We start from the raw sequence: 19,130 nt of genomic DNA, 5'->3' as shown, positions 1-19,130 counted from the left end.
ATTTGATAATGTTGGGGCACCATACGAAGTTTCTCAAATTCACTGAAATTTTGTGGCATTACTAGACACAACATGAGGCAACTTTTCCACACTGTCAGAAACGGATATTAGAAAAAAATATTTTTCGCTCCACCCTATTGCACATACTCTGGAGGAAATTATGAATCTGAATTTTACGAAGTTTTTATGCATTTTTACTATACTATGTATGTATGGTAATTTTTTGTTGTCATCATTCACTTCGATTCCGTGACTAGTTGAGTAACATGACTGCTTTTCAACTCTCGTACTCTCTTTATTACTAACTGTTGTATATGTTTCGGACACCTGATAGATCATGCCCAATTCTTGTAAAAGTGATTTTATGTAATATACTGTACTTTACAGATGATTGCTATATTATTATGTGCTTTGTCTACTGGGATCAAAACATACTCGTACGACTTGTGCAAGTCTTCACACACACACATACACACACACAAAAAGGATGAACGTGTCAAGAAATTTAGCAAATTGCGTATCAGATATGACCAGAAATAGTGATAATATATTACTGGACAGAAATCATAACTGTAATGTTTGATATAATCCCTGTTATCAAATTTTCTCAACAATAATATTTACGAATAAACTGGTCAGGTTAGGAGTAATTGCCTTTTTACACTTTATTTTCATTACATTTCAGTCATTACTATTGTTATGTTTAAAAATGTGTTGATAGTGTTAGTATGTTATTGCTGTGATCATTTATTATGGTTACTGATCTCCTTTTACTTGTGATTTTTTCCCATTTAGTTCTTTGTTTCTCCCTCCTCGTCATATAATTTTGCATCACGTATGTACTATCGTATACAAAAGTTCCTTCCACCAAGCAACTATAGTGAGGATCTGAATCACCTCATTTTCATCCCATTACATAGCTATATGCATTTCCTATAGATGCTTGTGGATTAAAATTCATATGTTTATTTTTGGACTCACTATGCTTTCGGAAAGGTGTATTGGTATTTGGTCCTGGGTTGGTGGAAGCGACTTTTGTGCAGGATAGTACGTCACTGACTGAACCCACATCCCCGACATCACCGTCACAATCACCCCTGACAACCATCATTTTAATAATCGTATCCTTCTCTTGTCATCCTCAAGTAATATCATTTCCTTCTTATCGTCCGCGATATTTTAGAGACGATGTCCACTGCAAGTTGTGAAAGGGAAGAGTGTGTGAGTGTGTGTGTGTGTGTGTGTGTGTGTGTGTGTGTGTGTGTGTGTGTGAACATTCTGTATTCCCTTTTCGTATTTATTTCACTTACAAGCCTCTGTTTCACGGTAGTACACTTTTTTGGGGGGTTCCCTTCTACTTTTTCGCAGTATTTGATCTGCCCATCTCTCTCTCCTCTCTCTCTCTCTCTCTCTCTCTCTCTCTCTCTCTCTCTCTCTCTCTCTCTCTCTCACCTTTATCGACAGATTATACCACTGCATACACGACAATTTTATATGCAGTTTGCTCGAGGTCCAGTTGTGAATCTTGAAACTATTTTTTGCCTTAATATAATGAGGTGTTGTGATGTTATAGCATTACACAAATATGGATCTCTAACTATTGCCAGACGCCTTAATCCCGTAAGGGGTGGCCACAAACTAATCGCCTCCATGTCACCCGGTTCCCCGCCATTTCACTGCCCTGCTCCCAGCTCATACACCCCTCTCTCATATATCTCTCCACTCCATCCCTCCGCCTCATCCTTGGCCTCCCTCCATCTCACTCACATACACTCTAGTTAAAAAATGGAGGCCAGTGAACACGTCTTTCACTAAAAATAAGTAATAGTAAAAAAATTACGCTTGAAAGTCCCCAGGCCAGCCAGGGCTGGTGAAAATCGTAACTTCCAGGTTCAAGGGCGAGAGCTGAGACCCGCAGAATTTTACGAAAATCAAAAAACCTTAAAAGTTATGGTTCCTAGAGAACCCTAAGAGGCGCTAACCCCTTCCTGAAAGTAATCTGTCAATTTTCTGCCTTGTCTACACATTCCCAAATGTTAAGAACCAAAATTTCAAAATACAAACTTGCAACAAAGATCGTGTCCGGCAGAGTGACATCAAAGGCTGGCGAGTGGTGCTGTGCTGACAATCAAATCCTAAGAGCGTGTAGCAGAATAACCAAAAAGGTGATTTAATAATATATTCAAGGCCTATGAACATCAGGTTGTATCCATGCGTTGACTTAAATCTGTGTGGTGTTCCCTGTGTTTCCAAGAGCAAACATATGGTGTCAGGAAAGAGTGTAGGTAGTGCAATGTTTTTTTTTTTTTTTTTTTTTTTTTTTTTTTCAAAGATGTGAAGTGAGCAATTGCCAGGTGGCTGCTGTTCTGAGCTGCTCACATGGCATATGTGGGAACAGTTGGTTTGTGCAAGAGTAATGCTGCCAGGTGCGGAGTGTGAAGATTGTGGACTTTGTACATAAACACAACTCAGCCACGTTCCTGCACTGCCATAAGGACGGGATACTGCTCATTTCAAGGTGAAGTGTCTTTCGTGAACCAGCTGTTGTGTTCTATTTTCAATATGAGCCAGTAGGTTTAAGGACGATAGGAGAAGTGATGACCAAACAATGGATAACTATTCCATTACGGTGCTAACCTGAATCTTGTACAACATTGGCACTCCCTAACTATCCTTACTGCATATGATGGACGCAGACCAGCTTCCATGTTGCATCCTTGGTGACTTGACTGAGGTGTCTGATCAAAGATTGTGACTGACCTCAACCCCAAGGATGGTGAGGGACCTCTGACGATGTTCTTGTCTCAGAGGGATGAATATTACTTTGGTTTGCTCTGGATCGAAGGACACTTGCCAGTGCTAATATGAATGTTAGTGGCCTGCCAGTAATATCTATCACAATGTAAGGAGAGTGTAGTCACCTGCGTATGCGTATATCTTAGGAATATGTTGTACAACATCATTTGAAGTAAATGCTCCAGAGCATAAAGGTCAAGATTACTGCCCTGTGTAACACTGTCATTAACTGGGCACTCACAAGAAGTATGATCAATAAGCACCATTTGCAGGGTTCTCTTCTGGAGATAATCTTAAACATGTAGAATCAGATTACCACACACACCATGACTCCTCAGTTAGTTGGTGGTGAACTGATGCCAAACTGTCAAAGGCGTCACTGATGTTATGTGCGACAATGACAGTGTTTTCGAAAATATCAAGTGACTGAGTCCATCTTGCTGATCTGCAAAGGAGCAGATTTGCTGCATATCTGATCTGCCTGAAGCCAAAATGCTTGGGATATAGGCAGATGGTGTTTACGCTCTCTCTCTCTCTCTCTCTCTCTAGCCAATTTTCCATTCGTGTTTACCTCATCAGGAGGGTACGTCAAGCCCTATCCAGCCTTTATTCATCCTGTTTCAGCACACACACACACACACACACACACACACACACACACACACACACACACACACACACTCGCCGTGCCTTTTGGGTACTCATATTATGTCCCAGTTCCCAGTGCAAAAATTTACGCCTTTCCATCACACCAACGCCACCGCAGTATCCACCTGCCGCTGCACCACTATTGCTTTCTCTCTCTTGCAGTTTCTCATTTCCCATTTTCTGACAGATATCTTTTATTGTCTGTCTCTTGTTTTCATTATCTGTGGTGTCATGTTCTCCCATCCAACTGTCTCATTATAATCTCTTTACTCCTTTTTTTTTTTTTTTAATCTATTTGCTTCCGCCTTTCTTTTCCTATCTCTAGTGAATTATGTCTTCATTTACAGCTGCACAGAATCTGAGATGGATGTATTTAAGTCTGTCATATCTCCCTTTCTTTTCTTTTTACCTGTATCTTTTCTCTTTCCTTTTAACGTCTATCCTTTCTTCTTTGAATTACCTTGTTGCTTCTAGACTTTTACAGATATTATTCTCTATATTGTCCAGCCAACTACGACTTCTTTACAGCCATTTCCAGTGAAAGATATTGTGGTCTGGAGTCTTCAAACCTAGATTTAATTTTCTCTGTTTTCATTCTATCTCTTTCTCGCTGCTCACTTGTAACGAGTCTGTCACCTCATATAATAACTTATCCTAAGTTTATCTTTGTTTTGAAAAAGAAAATAAATCTGTTTTAGGTTTAAACAATCAAGAGGGAGAGCCAGGGATATATTTATTATTATTATTATAATTATTATTATTATTATAATTATTATTATTATTATCATTATTATTATTATTATTATCATTATTATTATTATTATTATTATTATTATTATTATTAATTATTATTATTATTATTATTATTGTTGTTATTTACTTCTACAGTATGTTTTCCCAATTCCCACCATGCCTGTTTCCTCATTCGACCTTAAGTAACTTCTAATTTTCCTTCCACCATTTCCAACATCATAATTATAAAGTTTACCATCTTCCCATCCTGCAGGACCCAGCCAAATCATTACAGGAGAGTCCAATACGGGTCAAGCTTGAAGGACTCTGACCAAGAAAAAATCCTGTCGCAATCTAGGAGCCCCAAGTATGATACCGGATGTGCCTCGAGGACCTTTATCGAGAGAGAGAGAGAGAGAGAGAGAGAGAGAGAGAGAGAGAGAGAGAGAGAGAGAGAGAGATGAGGAATCCTGAGAGAATTTCGTCGTCAGGCATTAATTAGAAGAGTATTCCCAATCCGATTACTTTTTGAGAAGCTTCTGGGGATCGTGACTGAGATCTGACGCAATTTTTATACTTTAGTCGAGTGTAATATTATCTATGTGATTTTAGTCTGAACGATATTATTTGCAGTCATTTTTACTAACTATTCAGCCTTTTACGTATATTTTCCTTATACATGTTCATGTATTCGCAGCAATTTCATATCCTTATCCTTTATCATTCTTATCTGTTTGACGGTATCCGATGTTCTAGAGAGGGTCCAAGCAATACTGCCCCTATTAAGTAACATCCCTTCCTCCCACTACCACCCATCAACCTTGAAAATCCTTAAATTTGTCCTTACATCTTAATATTTCAGCTTCCACGATACTCTCCTATATTGTTATTCCCTTTCCTTACTTTAAGTCCCTCCTTGATGGTAATTCTCCCGCATTTTCACACGTCTTCTCAACCTCCTCCTCCTTCACTGTGCCTAAGCTGATCATTTCAAACTGACTCCTTTTATTTTCGGAGTTATCTTGGCTTGTCTCATGAGCACCATTTCTTTTGACATGGCTTTGGACCCGAATGCATTCCTAAAATCTTTCTCAATTCTCTTTATTTCACATTTTTTCTTATATCATTTTACATTTTTCTGTTTCTATTCCTTTTTTTCCCTCTCTAAGCATTTCCAGTACTCCATTTTCCTCTGATCTGCACTTTATCATCTGGTGTTATGCATTAACTATAACAATTATGTTGTCCTATCGTATCTGAGTTATAGGGCAGTTATAGGGTAGTATGTTATTTTGTCATTGCCTACCAGCACATACAATTAAGGAGAGCTACTGTGTTTCACCTGTCTCACACATAATGCCACCAGCTTCATCAGTTTGTAAAGGCAGACACAAGGGAAGGAATCTATGGAAGATATATTTAAGGAATTACTCGTAAGTAGTGACATTGTGAAAGGAGCATGGAAACGAAGAAAATTATACTATATACTATATACGTAGAGAGAGAGAGAGAGAGAGAGAGGGGCGGGGGGGGGGGAAGGAGTCATCCTGTTAAGAGGCATGAACACCTGTATGAGAAAAGGAGTCAGCCAAAACAACAGCAACAAACATCACCTTTTAATCATCATCGCGCTGTCAGCTGTCTTACTGTAACAGCCAACAGCCATAAGCCTGGGTCTGCTCATGTTATTAATATTTACGCCTTAATCCCACCTTGTGCGATGCCATCAAGTGTGAAAATGTCAAACTGCTCTCGGAAATGTTATCTAAGGTAGCAGTTCCTCTTTCCAAACAAATGCTAGGATAAATGTGTGTGTGTGTGTGTGTGTGTGTGTGTGTGTGTGTGTGTGTGTGTGTGTGTGTGTGTGTGTGTGTGTTTACATTGTTATGCAAAGAAAAAACAACTACATTCTTTATTCCCGCAAATTTGTCCCTTAAAGAAAATAGAACTAAAGAAAAATCAAGATCGATTCATTTCTAAATGTCTGGAAATATTGTGTTTGAATGAGTGGGGGTCAAAGGAGAAGGGAAATACAGATTGAGGGAGGCAGCTCAAAAGCTGACATGTTGCGTGCATAAATGAGCGTATCGGTTAATTCTTTCATAAGAGAGTTGGACGAAAGAGAAGAGAGTGCACTGCCAGACGAGTGCTATGAGTCCCCCGTAGTGGAGAACCGGTGCAAGCAGACGTTCAGAAGAGCAGTGACTCTTGATAGTAAAAAGATAGAGATGCAACACTGCGGTGAAGGAATGGAGAGCTTTAAGGGTATCAGTAATATCAGGGGAACTGATGAGAGGAAAAGCCATTGATTCCACCCTGTCTAATAGAGCTGTATGTTAGGAGTCCCCCCTCCCTATATCCCTATATGCAAGTTGTATTGAACGTAGGGGCGAATAACACCCCTGTATAAAGCAGATCAGTGGACACTCAACGGCTGATGATGATGATGATGATAGATCAACAGCTGTTCAGGGTAAATAAATTATGAGTCGCCATATCACACCCAGTCTCATGGAAGCAGATTTTGCAAGAGAGGTAATGTGATCTTTTCATGTTAAGTACCGAGGGAAAAATAAATACCCCAAGGGTACATATGGATATGTTAAAATGCTGAACAGTGTGTTGTTAGATATTTAGGGATATTCCTGTGAGAGATTCTGACGGGGCCAAAAGATGTAGAAACTGAGTTTTTGTTGTATTAAAAGCAATAAGATTTTTCTTACCCCGATCAGAAATTATAGCCGAGTCAGAAATTAGCTGACCAAAACCTCATTCCTTAACTGCTGAAGTAATTGCTGTGACGGACACTGAAAGAAGAGGGTGGAAATGTAGAGGGTGGAGTCACTGTTAGGAGTTAACGCGGCCGGTCACGTCCAAATTTCCTCTAATACTGTACAGTATATATACATGTCTGTCACAGCCAGCACTTGCAACATCTACCACCACTACCATCACACAACATGTCTATCACAACCACCACTGACAACATCTCTACCACCACTGCCACCACCAAGGCGTTGCCGCAAACCATCCTCAAAGTAGTATCGGTTTTCTGAATTTTCTGTATTGAATTCACACCCAGTTTTATTCCACTGTTACCTTATAGTACCATGAGTTTAGTGTTGTTTTGAAGCCCACAACCTCTCCAGTGTTATTTCTTTCTGTCGACTGCATTTATTGCCTGACGCCACATCCAATAATGGGTGGCCCAGACAAAAATCCCTCCGAGCTTTCTTGATTTGTTCAGTAACAGAGTCTCCTCCCACAACACAACACCCTTCACTATTATTCCTACTTCTTTTCATTGTTGCAATTTCATTTCCCTGTTCTTCACCCAACCTCAGTTTAAGAAGAACATTCAGAGAGCACATACCTCCGCAAAGCAGCACCATCCTCCCCTTCATGCGTTTATTTTTTATTTTTTTTTCTAATGACTGATATTGCACAAAATTTAATCATTTGCTTTTCTAATGGTCCTCATTTTTTACTTCAAATTTGTTGCATTTCTATCCAGCAATTTTTAATAATAGCCTGATGCTAACAGACAGACAAACCGAGCTAAAACATAACCTTGGTGGAGGTAACAGCACCAACTGCTTGTATACAGGCATGCCATAGAGTACTGTTTATGAGACGTGAAACATCATAAGATAATCCAGCAGCCAACCAGTGCTGCTGCAACTTCAGTGTGTATCTCATGAACTCCAACTAATAATATCATAGGCCTAACTAAGAAAACTTACTAGATGAATCAAAGACGACTGAAGAATTTACACCAGTCCCTGCTTAAACATCAGACTAGAGCAGCTAGTAACAAGTCAAATTCAGAAAAAAAAAAAAAAAAAAATGTTATCTATGGTTAAAAAAAAAAAAAAAATGATAGAAATACAGTAGGCAAGGACACCCACTCACATCCTGCACATACACGTCTTATCAAAGGCAGCGACAGCATAAAACACCATGCATATCAGGCAAGCACAGGCGTTTTCACTCACTCCTTCCCCACACCATCTATGAGTTATTACACACATATAGTTAATAGTCCCAGTTTCGACATCTATATTACTACCTTCAGTCATTAATCCCTCACACGATTCTTGCATGCTATATTGCCCATGTGTGTGTGTGTGTGTGTGTGTGTGTGTGTGTGTGTGTGTGTGTGTGTGTGTGTGTGTGTGTGTGTGTGTGTGTATGTATAAATTTGCAAGTCATCCTGCTTTGTGAACTTGTTGGCCGGACGGATAAATTGGTGGGCAGATGGGTGGAATGAGCTGGTGAGTGGGTGGGTAGGTGGGAAGGTTGGCTGTGTGGGTGAGAAGGGTGGGTGAGTGTGTTGGCTGGGTGGGGGAGGTATATGGGATGGATGGGTGAGGCAGATGGGGTGAGTGGGTGGAATGGGTGGGGATGATGGCCAAGGCGGGTAGGAGGATGGACAGGGCATGTGAGTAGGGGAGGGTAGAGGATAGTCCATGAGGATTAGTTCCATGGCGTAAATAGGTCCTTGGTGTGAGTAGGTCCATGAGAGGAATAGGTCCATAGGCTAATGGGACCAAGCAGGAGCAGGGGTCTAATGGGTAAAGATAATTTCACTGGGGAAACAGATCCACGGGAGAAAATATGTCCAAAGGAAAAAATAGCTTCAAGAAGAAAAGAAAGTCGAAGGGGGAAAATGGGTCCATGGTGAAAACAGGTCCAAGGGGAAAAATAAACCAATGAGGGAAAAATAGGCCTAATGTGGAAAAGAAGTTCATAGAAATCCACAGTTCCACAAAAACACAAACTCCACTTCTTAGGAGGGTTCACAGGACAACTGGAGTGATAGCACAGGTTACTGAGACAAGGCTGCGAACAGAGGAGCCCAACGAAGAGAAGAGACGGGCAGAGTAAACAGAATGAATAACTGTAAAAGGTCAGATATGATTGAACTCTCTTCAAGGCAATCAGGTAGACAGGTTGGTTACTATACAGGCTACTCTGAGTTAGTAGTGATGGAAGAGCCATACACTAGGTCGCCAGATGGATCGGTGAGTGGAGTATAGACTGAATGGTAGTGTTGAATACTGAAATCACCTTTGGTGATTGCAGAGAGGGAAAAAAAAAAGATGTGTGCCAAATAGAAAGTAAACAGTCCAAGAATGTTATAAAGTCGGTAAAAGTAGGAGATAAGTAAACAGGACAGATACATTATTGTCAGAGAACAGCAAGACTTACAAAGCCAGAAAAATGTCTGGAATCAACAGTATCCAAACACACGAACGCAAGAGCAAGCTATATTTGCATACGTCTATGCAACGCCAACTCTGGCTTGGAAATGAGGATAAAGAAAGCAGGAGAATACACAAAAGGAATTGCTATGAGTCTCCGTGAAGAAAACAAAGTCTGGTTAGAGATGGAGAAGAAATTAAACGAAAGCCCTCCAGTATGACAGAAACTGATAGAAACCATTTGAGAGCAGTGTATCAACTCATGACGTCACTGAATGTCTAGGTGTCCATATGAAGTCATAGGGATAACAAAGTCGCTGGGTAGGCGTGTGTGTGTGTGTGTGTGTGTGTGTGTGTGTGTGTGTGTGTGTGTGTGTGTGTGTGTGTGTGTGTGTGTGTGTGTGTGTGTGTGTGTGTGCGACAGCGGAGGATTTGAAAGACTGTTGGAAAGTTGGATGAGGTGAGTGCGTGAGGGGGGTAAGGATTATTCGAGCGTTATTGACCTTAACAAATAGTAAGTTCACCTAAAAGGATAACATTTTCACTCACACTGAGGTCATTACACACACACACACACACACACACACACACACACACACACACACACACTAAGAGGAGGAATGGCGTTGGTGTGGGCTTGAAAGTCTGAATATATGAAGTTTTGACATGTCACGCCTGGGTGAACTGCACTAACGTTAGACTTCCAGAACATATCAAATCCGAACTCAGGCCCCCCCCCCCTCTACCGTATACATACTGTATATACATACATACATACATATAGATAGATAGATATAGATAGATAGATAGATAGATTTCAAAATTCCAAAGAAAAATTGGCGACTAATAACAAGCCTTTGAGTCCCCAACGGGGGGGGGGAGGATCATAAATGCCCCCACCATCCGCCCCTCTCCCGTTGACTCAGCGAACTGCCTGGAACAACTGTCTGACTCACTTCTTCATTTCTGCAACATTCTTTCCTCTAACTTTCGCTCTGTTGACCACCACCTCTCCTCCTCTAAACGTCGCCATCTCTTTCTAATTGAGACTCAACTGTCTGAGGCAACTGATAGCAAACCTTTTCCGTATCCTCCTACTTTATACTCATTTCAAAGCCAAAGGTGTCTGTTGTGTATATGTACGCAACGACTTACCTTGCTTTTGTGCTCCTGAATTTGATTTTTCTATGAAAAAGTCTTTCACTATCTTACTTCTAGGATGTGTATCTTACTTCTGTGATGGAACACATTCTATCCATTTCTCCTTTCTCTGAAATCTGCATTCTAGGAGATTTCAATGTTCGTCACCACCTTTGGCTCTCCTGTCCTTTCACTGATCCATCTGGTGAACTAGCCTACATCTTTTCCATCCTTAATGACCTAGAGCAGCTTGTACAGCACCCTACCTATATCCCTGACAACCTTGGAGAGAGCTCCAACATACCTTTACAACTAACCCTTCTGCTTACACCGTTAAACTTGCCTTTCCTTTGGGCTCCTCCAATCACAACCTTATTACTTTACCCTGTCCTATTGCTCCAGTACGGTCTGTAGACTCTCCAAAGAAACTTCGACTGTGGCACTTTGGAGCTGTGGATTGGGAAGCTCTCAAGCAGTACTTCTTTGATTTTCCCTGCAATGATTATTGCTTCCATGGCCGGGAGCCATCTGAGTGTGTCTTGCGCATTACGGAGGTTATACTCTTGGGCAAGGAAACATACATTCCCGTCTCATATCTTTGACTAATGCAAGAAAGCCTTGGTTTAATCACGCTTGTTCTAATGCTGTCCACAACAAGGAGAGGGCCTATAAAAGAAACCAGAGCCAACCCACCCCTGAATCACATCTTTATTATGTTTCTACCCGGAATCATGCTAAGTCTGTTCTTGGCTTTGCTAAAAATAATTTCATCTGTACTATATGCTGTCAACTCTCCAACTCGAATTCTTCTCGCTCCTCCTGGCACCTTGCCAAAAACCTTTCTAACAACTTTTCCTCATCATCTTTCCTTCCTCTTTACTCTGATGGCGCTGTAGCTATTTCTTCTATTGATAAAGCAGATCTCTTCGCTCAGACTTTCTCCTCCAATTCCACCTTAGACGATTCAGGTGCTGTTCCTCCATCACTTCCTTTTTCTGACTTCCTCATGGCTGACATTATAATTTCTTCAGCTGATGCATTTTCTGCCATCACTGGCCTCAGTACAAACAAGGCATATGGGCCTGATGGAGTCTCTCCTGTTGTCCTCAGGATCTGTGCTTCTGCGCTTACACCCTGCCTAAGTAAACTCTTTCGCCTTTGTCTACCAACTTGTACCTTTCCTTCTTGCTGGAAGTTTGCTCTCATTCAGCCAGTCCCAAAGAAGGGTGACCATTCCCAACCCTCTAACTATCGCCCATTTGTTTTAACATCCTGTGTCTCAAAAGTTTTTGAATCAGTTCTTCACAGAAAATTTTTAAAGCATCTTTCCTATCACAACCTTCCTTCTGATCGTCAGTATGGGTTCCGTCACGGACGCTCCACTGGCGATCTTGTCACCTACCTTTCAGACTCCTGGTCATCCTCTTTTCGCGACTTTCGCAAAGGCTTTGCCATTGCACTTCACATCTCAAAGGCTTGTGATAGAGTCTGGCTTAAATCTTTAATTTGCAAACTGCCCTCTTATGGTTTCTATCCTTCTATCTGTGCCTTCATCTATAGCTTCCTTTCTGGTTGTTCTATAGCCGCTGTTGTAGATGGCCATCGTTCTTCTACTAGATCTATTAACAGTGGTGTTCCTCAAGGCTCTGTCCTATCTATCACCAACTCTCTTCCTTTTATTCATCAGTGATCTTCTGAGCTGTACATCTAACCCTATCCACTCATACGCTGATGATTCCATCCTTCACCTTTCCATTCGGTTCCCGCAACGTCCATCTCAGCAGTTACTTCAACAAACAAGGGAAGAGGCTATGGCACACCTACTCTAATGTCTGACTTGGCTCATATCTCTGACTGGGGAAAAGATAATACTGTTGTTTTTAATGCATCAAAGACTCTATTCTGATTTTTTTTTTTTTTTATGTGAGGAAGAAGGAACCAAAGGCCACGAGCCCGCAATTATTGTTCCTTCCAAGAGAAAAACAAAATACAAGAAAGAGCCAAATTCAAGATCCGATCATTTCGAGATGCCTGGACACACTGCATTTGAAAGACTGGAGATCGTAGGAAGCAGGAAATACAGACAGAGGGAGACAGTTCCAGAGTTGACCTGTTGCATAAATGAAAGACTGGGAGTAACGATTAACTCTTGTATTAGAGAGTTGGACAGAAAAGGGATGAGAGTTTGCTGCTAGACGTGTGCTACTCGCCTGTCGTAGAGGAGGAGGAATGCATGCAGACAGTTCAGAGGAGCAGTGACCATTGAAGTAGCGGTAGAAAAGAGATAAAGATGCAACAGTGCGACGAAGAGACAGAGGTTGAAGGGAGTCAGTAAGAGGAGGAGAGTTAATGAGACGAAAAGCCTTTGACTCCACCCTATTGAGAAGAGCTGTATGTGGGGAGCCTCCCTACACATGAGAGTTGTACTCCACACAGGGGCGGATTAAACCCCTGTATATAGTCAACAATTGTGCAGGGGTAAAGAAGGAACGGAGTCGGCTTAGCACACCTAATCTCTTGGAAGCAGATTTTACAAGAGATGTAATATGATCTTTCCAAGATAAGTCCCGAGTAAATGACATCCCAAGCATGTTCAAGGATGATGCAGGATTAAGCTGAATATTATTGAACATTAGAGGGTATTCTTGCAGAATATTTTGTCGGGTTGATAGGTGTAAAAACTGAGTCTTTGAGCATTAAAGACAACCAGATTATTTTTACCCCAGTCAGAGATACGAGCCAAGTCAGATACCGTATCAACCCGACAAAATCTTCCGCAGGAGTATGCACTAATGTTTATAATATTCAGCTTAATCCTGCACCATCCTTGAACATGCTTGGGGTTTCATTCACTCCGGACTTATCTTGGAAAGAACTTATTGCATCTCTTGTAAAATCTGCTTCCAAGAGATTAGGTGTGCTAAGCCGACTCCGTACCTTCTTTACCACTGTGCAGTTGTTGACTATATACATGGGTTTATTCGCCCCTGTGTGGAGCACAACTCTCATGTGTGGAGAGTCTCCCCACATACAGCTCTTCTCAATAGGGTGGAGTAAAAGTCTTTTTGTCTCATTTACTCTCCTCCTCTTACTGGCTCCCTTCAACCTCTGTCTCTTCGTCGCACTGTTGCATCTTTATCTCTTTTCTATCGCTACTCCAATGGTCACTGCTCCTCTAAACTGTCTGCTTGCATCCCTCCACCTCTATGACGGGCGCGTAGCACCCGTCAAGCAACAAACTCTCATCCCTTTTCTGTCCAACTCTCTAATGCAAGAGTTAAAGGTTACTCCCACTCCTTCATTTATGCAAAAGATCAACTCTGGAACTGTCTCCCTCCGTCTGCATTTCCTACTTCCTATGATCTCCAGTCTTTCAAACGCAGTATGTCCAGGCATCTCGAAATGATCAGATCTTGAATTTAGCTCGCTTTTGTATTGTTTTTTGTTTTTTTCTTGGAAGGAACAGTATGCGAGCTCGTGGCCTTTGGTTCCGTCTTTCTTGCAAAAGAAAATAGATAGATAGATAGATAGGTACATAGACAGACTGACAGATAGATAGACAGATAAATAAATAGAAAGTCAGATAGAAATATACAGGGTGACCCATAAATAGCACTCGATGCTCACGAGACCCTATCTTGTGTGTTGCAAGGACGGCTCACTCGGCTGGTGTGGGCGTAGTTGTGGCGGTGGGAGTAGAATATGATTAACTGATAACAATGAAATAGCCGTACCCACAACACACGAGCCATGGCCCGACGGAGTTGATGTGCAGCGATATAAATGGACCAACTTGTATTCAAGGAAAATGAACCTTTTAATCTGTGACACAGACACACGGAAACACAGATATATATATATATATATATATATATATATATATATATATATATATATATATATATAGAGAGAGAGAGAGAGAGAGAGAGAGAGAGAGAGAGAGAGAGAGAGAGAGAGAGAGAGAGAGAGAGAGAGAGAGAGAGAGAGAGAGAGAGAGAGAGAGAGAAAGAGAGACTGGAAGTTGCGGGAAGATGGCGATTTATGGCTTGTAGGCAGAAGTGAATGAGGAAAGATGGGGACGTGCAAGGATGAGTTACCGAGCTTTAGAGGTAGTGTGTCTGTCTGCCATTGTGCTTGAGTCTTGAGTTAGAAAACAAAGCCATGCAGAATATGTGACATTTTATGTGGCAGGGTAACACTGAGGTAAGTTACTTTGGGTACTGTCAGGCGTTGTTTTTTTTTTTTTTTTTTTCAGATCTAAAAGACTCTCGCCCAGGAAGGTACAACGGTATTTCATTTCCTGTGAGTAAGGCCAGCATGGCTTTTCATTTCAATGAATTTTTCACATCAGGTCAGTTTACATAAACAATGCACACACACACACACACACACACACACACACACACACACACACACACACACACACACACACACACTCAATACATCTCTTTGTGTTGTACATCACATTACCGACAACTACCCCTCTTACTGATTCGTACTTGGCCAGCATGGAACAGCTAGAGTTTGGCTAATATTCATTCTCCGAGGATGAAGCTCAGTCTAGCAGTGGATCTCAGACATCCTGAAGAAGAATTTTAATATAGGGAGGCAAAAAGGCGGCATTTATGGTTAGGGGTGCAGGGAATTTGATATACCGGTATACAAGAACGTGAAGGAGGGGCGACGGTGTGACAGATAAGGGCAAGAAGGGAAGAAATGGATGAACGGTTTTGGAGAGAATGATTATGTCATATGAGATGAAGGGAAGGAGGGGTGAACGGATTAAAACAAAAAAGTGGAGTGGGGTTGGTTAAAGAGAATGAGGGAAGTGACTAGGAGGGAGATGGAAGGAAGAATGAAAGCGAAGGTGCGAATAATGAAAGAATTTTACCACAAGAATGGTGTTTAGCGGAAAGGGCTTAAAACTGGGGCTGGGATGCAGGAATGGAATAAGGAGTGGAATGAGTTGAAACTAGATTGTAGGGGGCATGGTGCAGGGTGAAAGGAGGTTTAGAGATGGAAGAGTTGAAGAGACATAAGCGTGGGAGGGATAGACGAAGGAACATTTTAGGACTCTTTACTTGGAGGGAGTGGGTGTACAGGAGGATATGAAGAGCAAAGTGAGCCTGGACATACTTATCTCTCTATCTGTTGCCAGACGTTGCAATCCCGTACGGGGTAGCCACAGACTAATCGCCTCCATGTCGCCCAATCCTCCGCCATTTGGCTGCCCTCCCTCCAAGTCACACCATACTATCTCATATAAATCTCCTCTCAGTCTCTCCATCTCTTCTTTGGTCCCTCCTTGCCTTTCTCCCCCTCACTCATATGCACTCTTCTAGTTAGTCTCTCATTCTCCATCCTCTACACATGGCCAAACCATCTTAGATCATTTCTCTTAACACTTATTGACATCCGCATCAATATGTCATTTTATTTAATTATTGTAAGGTTTCAAGAGACAGACAGAAAAACACACGGGCAAAGAGTATACACATACACCTGAATACACACACGGCCCGACAGGCAGGCAGATTGATGCAGAGAATTAGGTGAGACAAATAAAAGTGCTAATTATGGAAAACGTATTTATATTTACAGACGCAGATGCAATGACCGAGCAGGATAATAACACACACGCACACACACACACACACACACACACACACACACACACACACACACACACACACACACACACACACACACACACACACACACACACACATAAAAACAAAGCCATTATAAAAGTGTTGTGTGTGGCAGTAACAACACATCAATCAGCCTGTGTGTGGCTCTGTCATCATCCCTGTTGTGGCACGTTGGGAAATATACAACAATTCGTCATCAAATGCTCTCGTCTGTGTTGGTGTAGCATTATCAGGATTTCAGCGATTTTTGTCAAATGCGGGAAATACGGAAAAACTGTCTCCTTATGCTTTATGTTAGAGTGTGGGCTGACATAGACTAAGCCATTAAAGAAGAGTCAATATTGCAAGAAAGCTAATATTTACAACCCTCTTGAGGGGACGAGGGGGTCTATATTAGCCAATTTAATAACTGTATAGTACATGCATACCGCGTTTTGGCAATATTTTTCTGCAACCTGGACTGATAAAGAAAAAAGCAACGCAGCTGATCAGGAATTCATGATAAATACATTCCTTTGTGGCGGCGTGTCTTTGTGGGAACTGCACTTTAACGTCTGTTTGTTGTCTGGATGAAAAGTTTTGCCAATATATATGTGCCGCAATTAGATAAGCTTTGTTGACCAATTTGGTGCTGACCTAAAATTTGTGGAGCAACAGTTTTCGATGTTTTGTCCTAGCTTCGACGCGTCGTGTACTCGTACTGCGATTTTTGATTTTTATAATAATAATAATAATAATAATAATAATAACTAGAACTCTGTAACTGTCCTACAGACAGTCATTAATGTCCACCTACTGTTCCAGATGGAGATCCTTGACTAACGGTCACTAAGACATGAACAGGACACCTCAGTAGTGTTCATACGTCATGGCAGGGTACATTCTGTAGTGATTTAGTGGAAATTGGTCCAAGTTCCATATTATCCCAAAAGTCAGAATTTTCAGTTCTTGCGATGACCCTGACCCCATTTGGCAGATTTGGATTTTTTTCTTTTATCTACACTGGCCCATCCCAGGACACATTACCTGGGACTGTCAAAATTCTTGCTTTGTCTTCGGTTATCCTTGAAGTGTCGCAAGACTCTGAACCCGAAATTTTACATTTCATACCATGACCTTGACCCCGTTGAGGAGATTTGGATTACTTTTTCTATCAGCAATGGCCCTTGCCGGGACACATAACCTGGACCCTTCAGATTCCTTGCACAGTCTCCGGTTCTCTTAGAATCGTCGCGGGACTCTGAGGCCGGAATAATAACTAGAACTCTGTAACTGTCCTGGAGACAGTCACTAGTTTCCATCTACTGTTTCTTATATGACCTTGACCCCATTGGAGAGATTTGGATTTATTTCTAACAGCACTGGCCCATACCAGGACACATAACCTGAGCAATTCGGATTCCCTGTGCAGGTTCCATTGAAATCTCCAGTAGACACGACCAACTTATCTCACGTGCAACATAATACTGATATGGCACATTCTGACATGCCCTAACATTGCGCATACGAAATTTGGATTTTTTTCTATTAGCAATGGCTGATTCCTCGCGCAGTCTCCCTGGAATCGTTGCGAGACTCTGAGGCGGGTGCTAGACTCTGAGGCGGTAAAAATCATAACAATAATACCAGTGAAAGCAATAGTCTCCACCTATTACATAGGTGGAGACTACTACTACTACTAATTATAATAATAATAATAATAATAATAATAATAATAATACCGGTAATCATCATCATCATCATCATAATAATAATATTAGTAATAAAATAATAATAATAATAATAATAATAATAATAATAATAACCATAATAATAATAGTAATAATACCTAGAACTCTGTAACTGTCCTGCGGAGACACTAGTGTCCACGTACTGTTTCTTATAATGACCTTGGCCCCATTGGGGAGACATGGATTTTTTTTTCTATCGGCAATGGTCCATACCAGGACATATAACCTTGGCCAATCAGATTTTTTTGTGCAGGTTTTACTGAAATCTCCAGTAGACTCGACCAACTTATGTCGTTCACAACATAATACAGGTATGACTCTGAAATGCCCTTCCACTGCATGTAAAGGATTTGATTGGTTTTCTATCAGCAATGGCTCATACCAGCACACATAACCTAGGCCATTCAGATTCATAGCGCAGGTCGAACTGAAATCTACAGTAGATATGAAAAAAATTATCGTTCACAACAATATACTGATATGATTGTTTCTGACATGCCTTCCACTGCGCATTAAGGGTTTGGATTATTTTTCCATCAGCAATGGCCCATGCCAGGACATATAACCTGGACCCCTGAGATTCCTTGCGCAGTCTCCGGTTTTCCTGGAAACGTCGCGGGACTCTGGGGAGGGAATAATAACAAGACCAGCTAAAAGAATAGTCTCCATCTACGTGATAGGTGGAGTTTAATAATAGTCATGAAATGCTGGCAGTGGAGGATAATGATACTGTTGCGAATATGACCTCCATCGACATACTTTCTCTGTAATTCCGGTGCTGGAATATAGACTCGAATAGAAAGAAGAAAGATGTCAGTGTTTGTAAATAATGTATACTGGCACGAATAATTATACACTGAGCTCTCTCTCTCTCTCTCTCTCTCTCTCTCTCTCTCTCTCCTTGCGCTGGTTATCCTTTCTTCCATGTCTTTCTCATCCGTCAGCTCTTACTGTGTTTCAAGTTTACGCTTTCTCTTATGTACCTCATATTACGGTCTGGATTCTTTTTGGTGTGAGAAGTATGGCTTTTTTTTCCCATAGGCTGTCTTACACTTGTCTAAGGAGTCCTTGTAAAGGCTGAAGGCGTTATTAAGGTTCTCAGACTTTCATTTAATATTATCATTTTTTTGTGTGTGAGTAGAATCACTTGTCATTCTGCTTGTCCTTCACCCTTTCTTACTCTATCCCCTTGCTTATAATTGCCCTCATATCCATCTACTTTCTCTTTT

Source organism: Coenobita brevimanus, chromosome 6 (assembly GCF_032717465.1).
Source record: "Coenobita brevimanus isolate Jiangsu-jjx chromosome 6, ASM3271746v2, whole genome shotgun sequence".
In the NCBI taxonomy this organism is placed as follows: Eukaryota; Metazoa; Arthropoda; class Malacostraca; order Decapoda; family Coenobitidae; genus Coenobita; species Coenobita brevimanus.
This window is presented reverse-complemented; position numbering follows the sequence as displayed.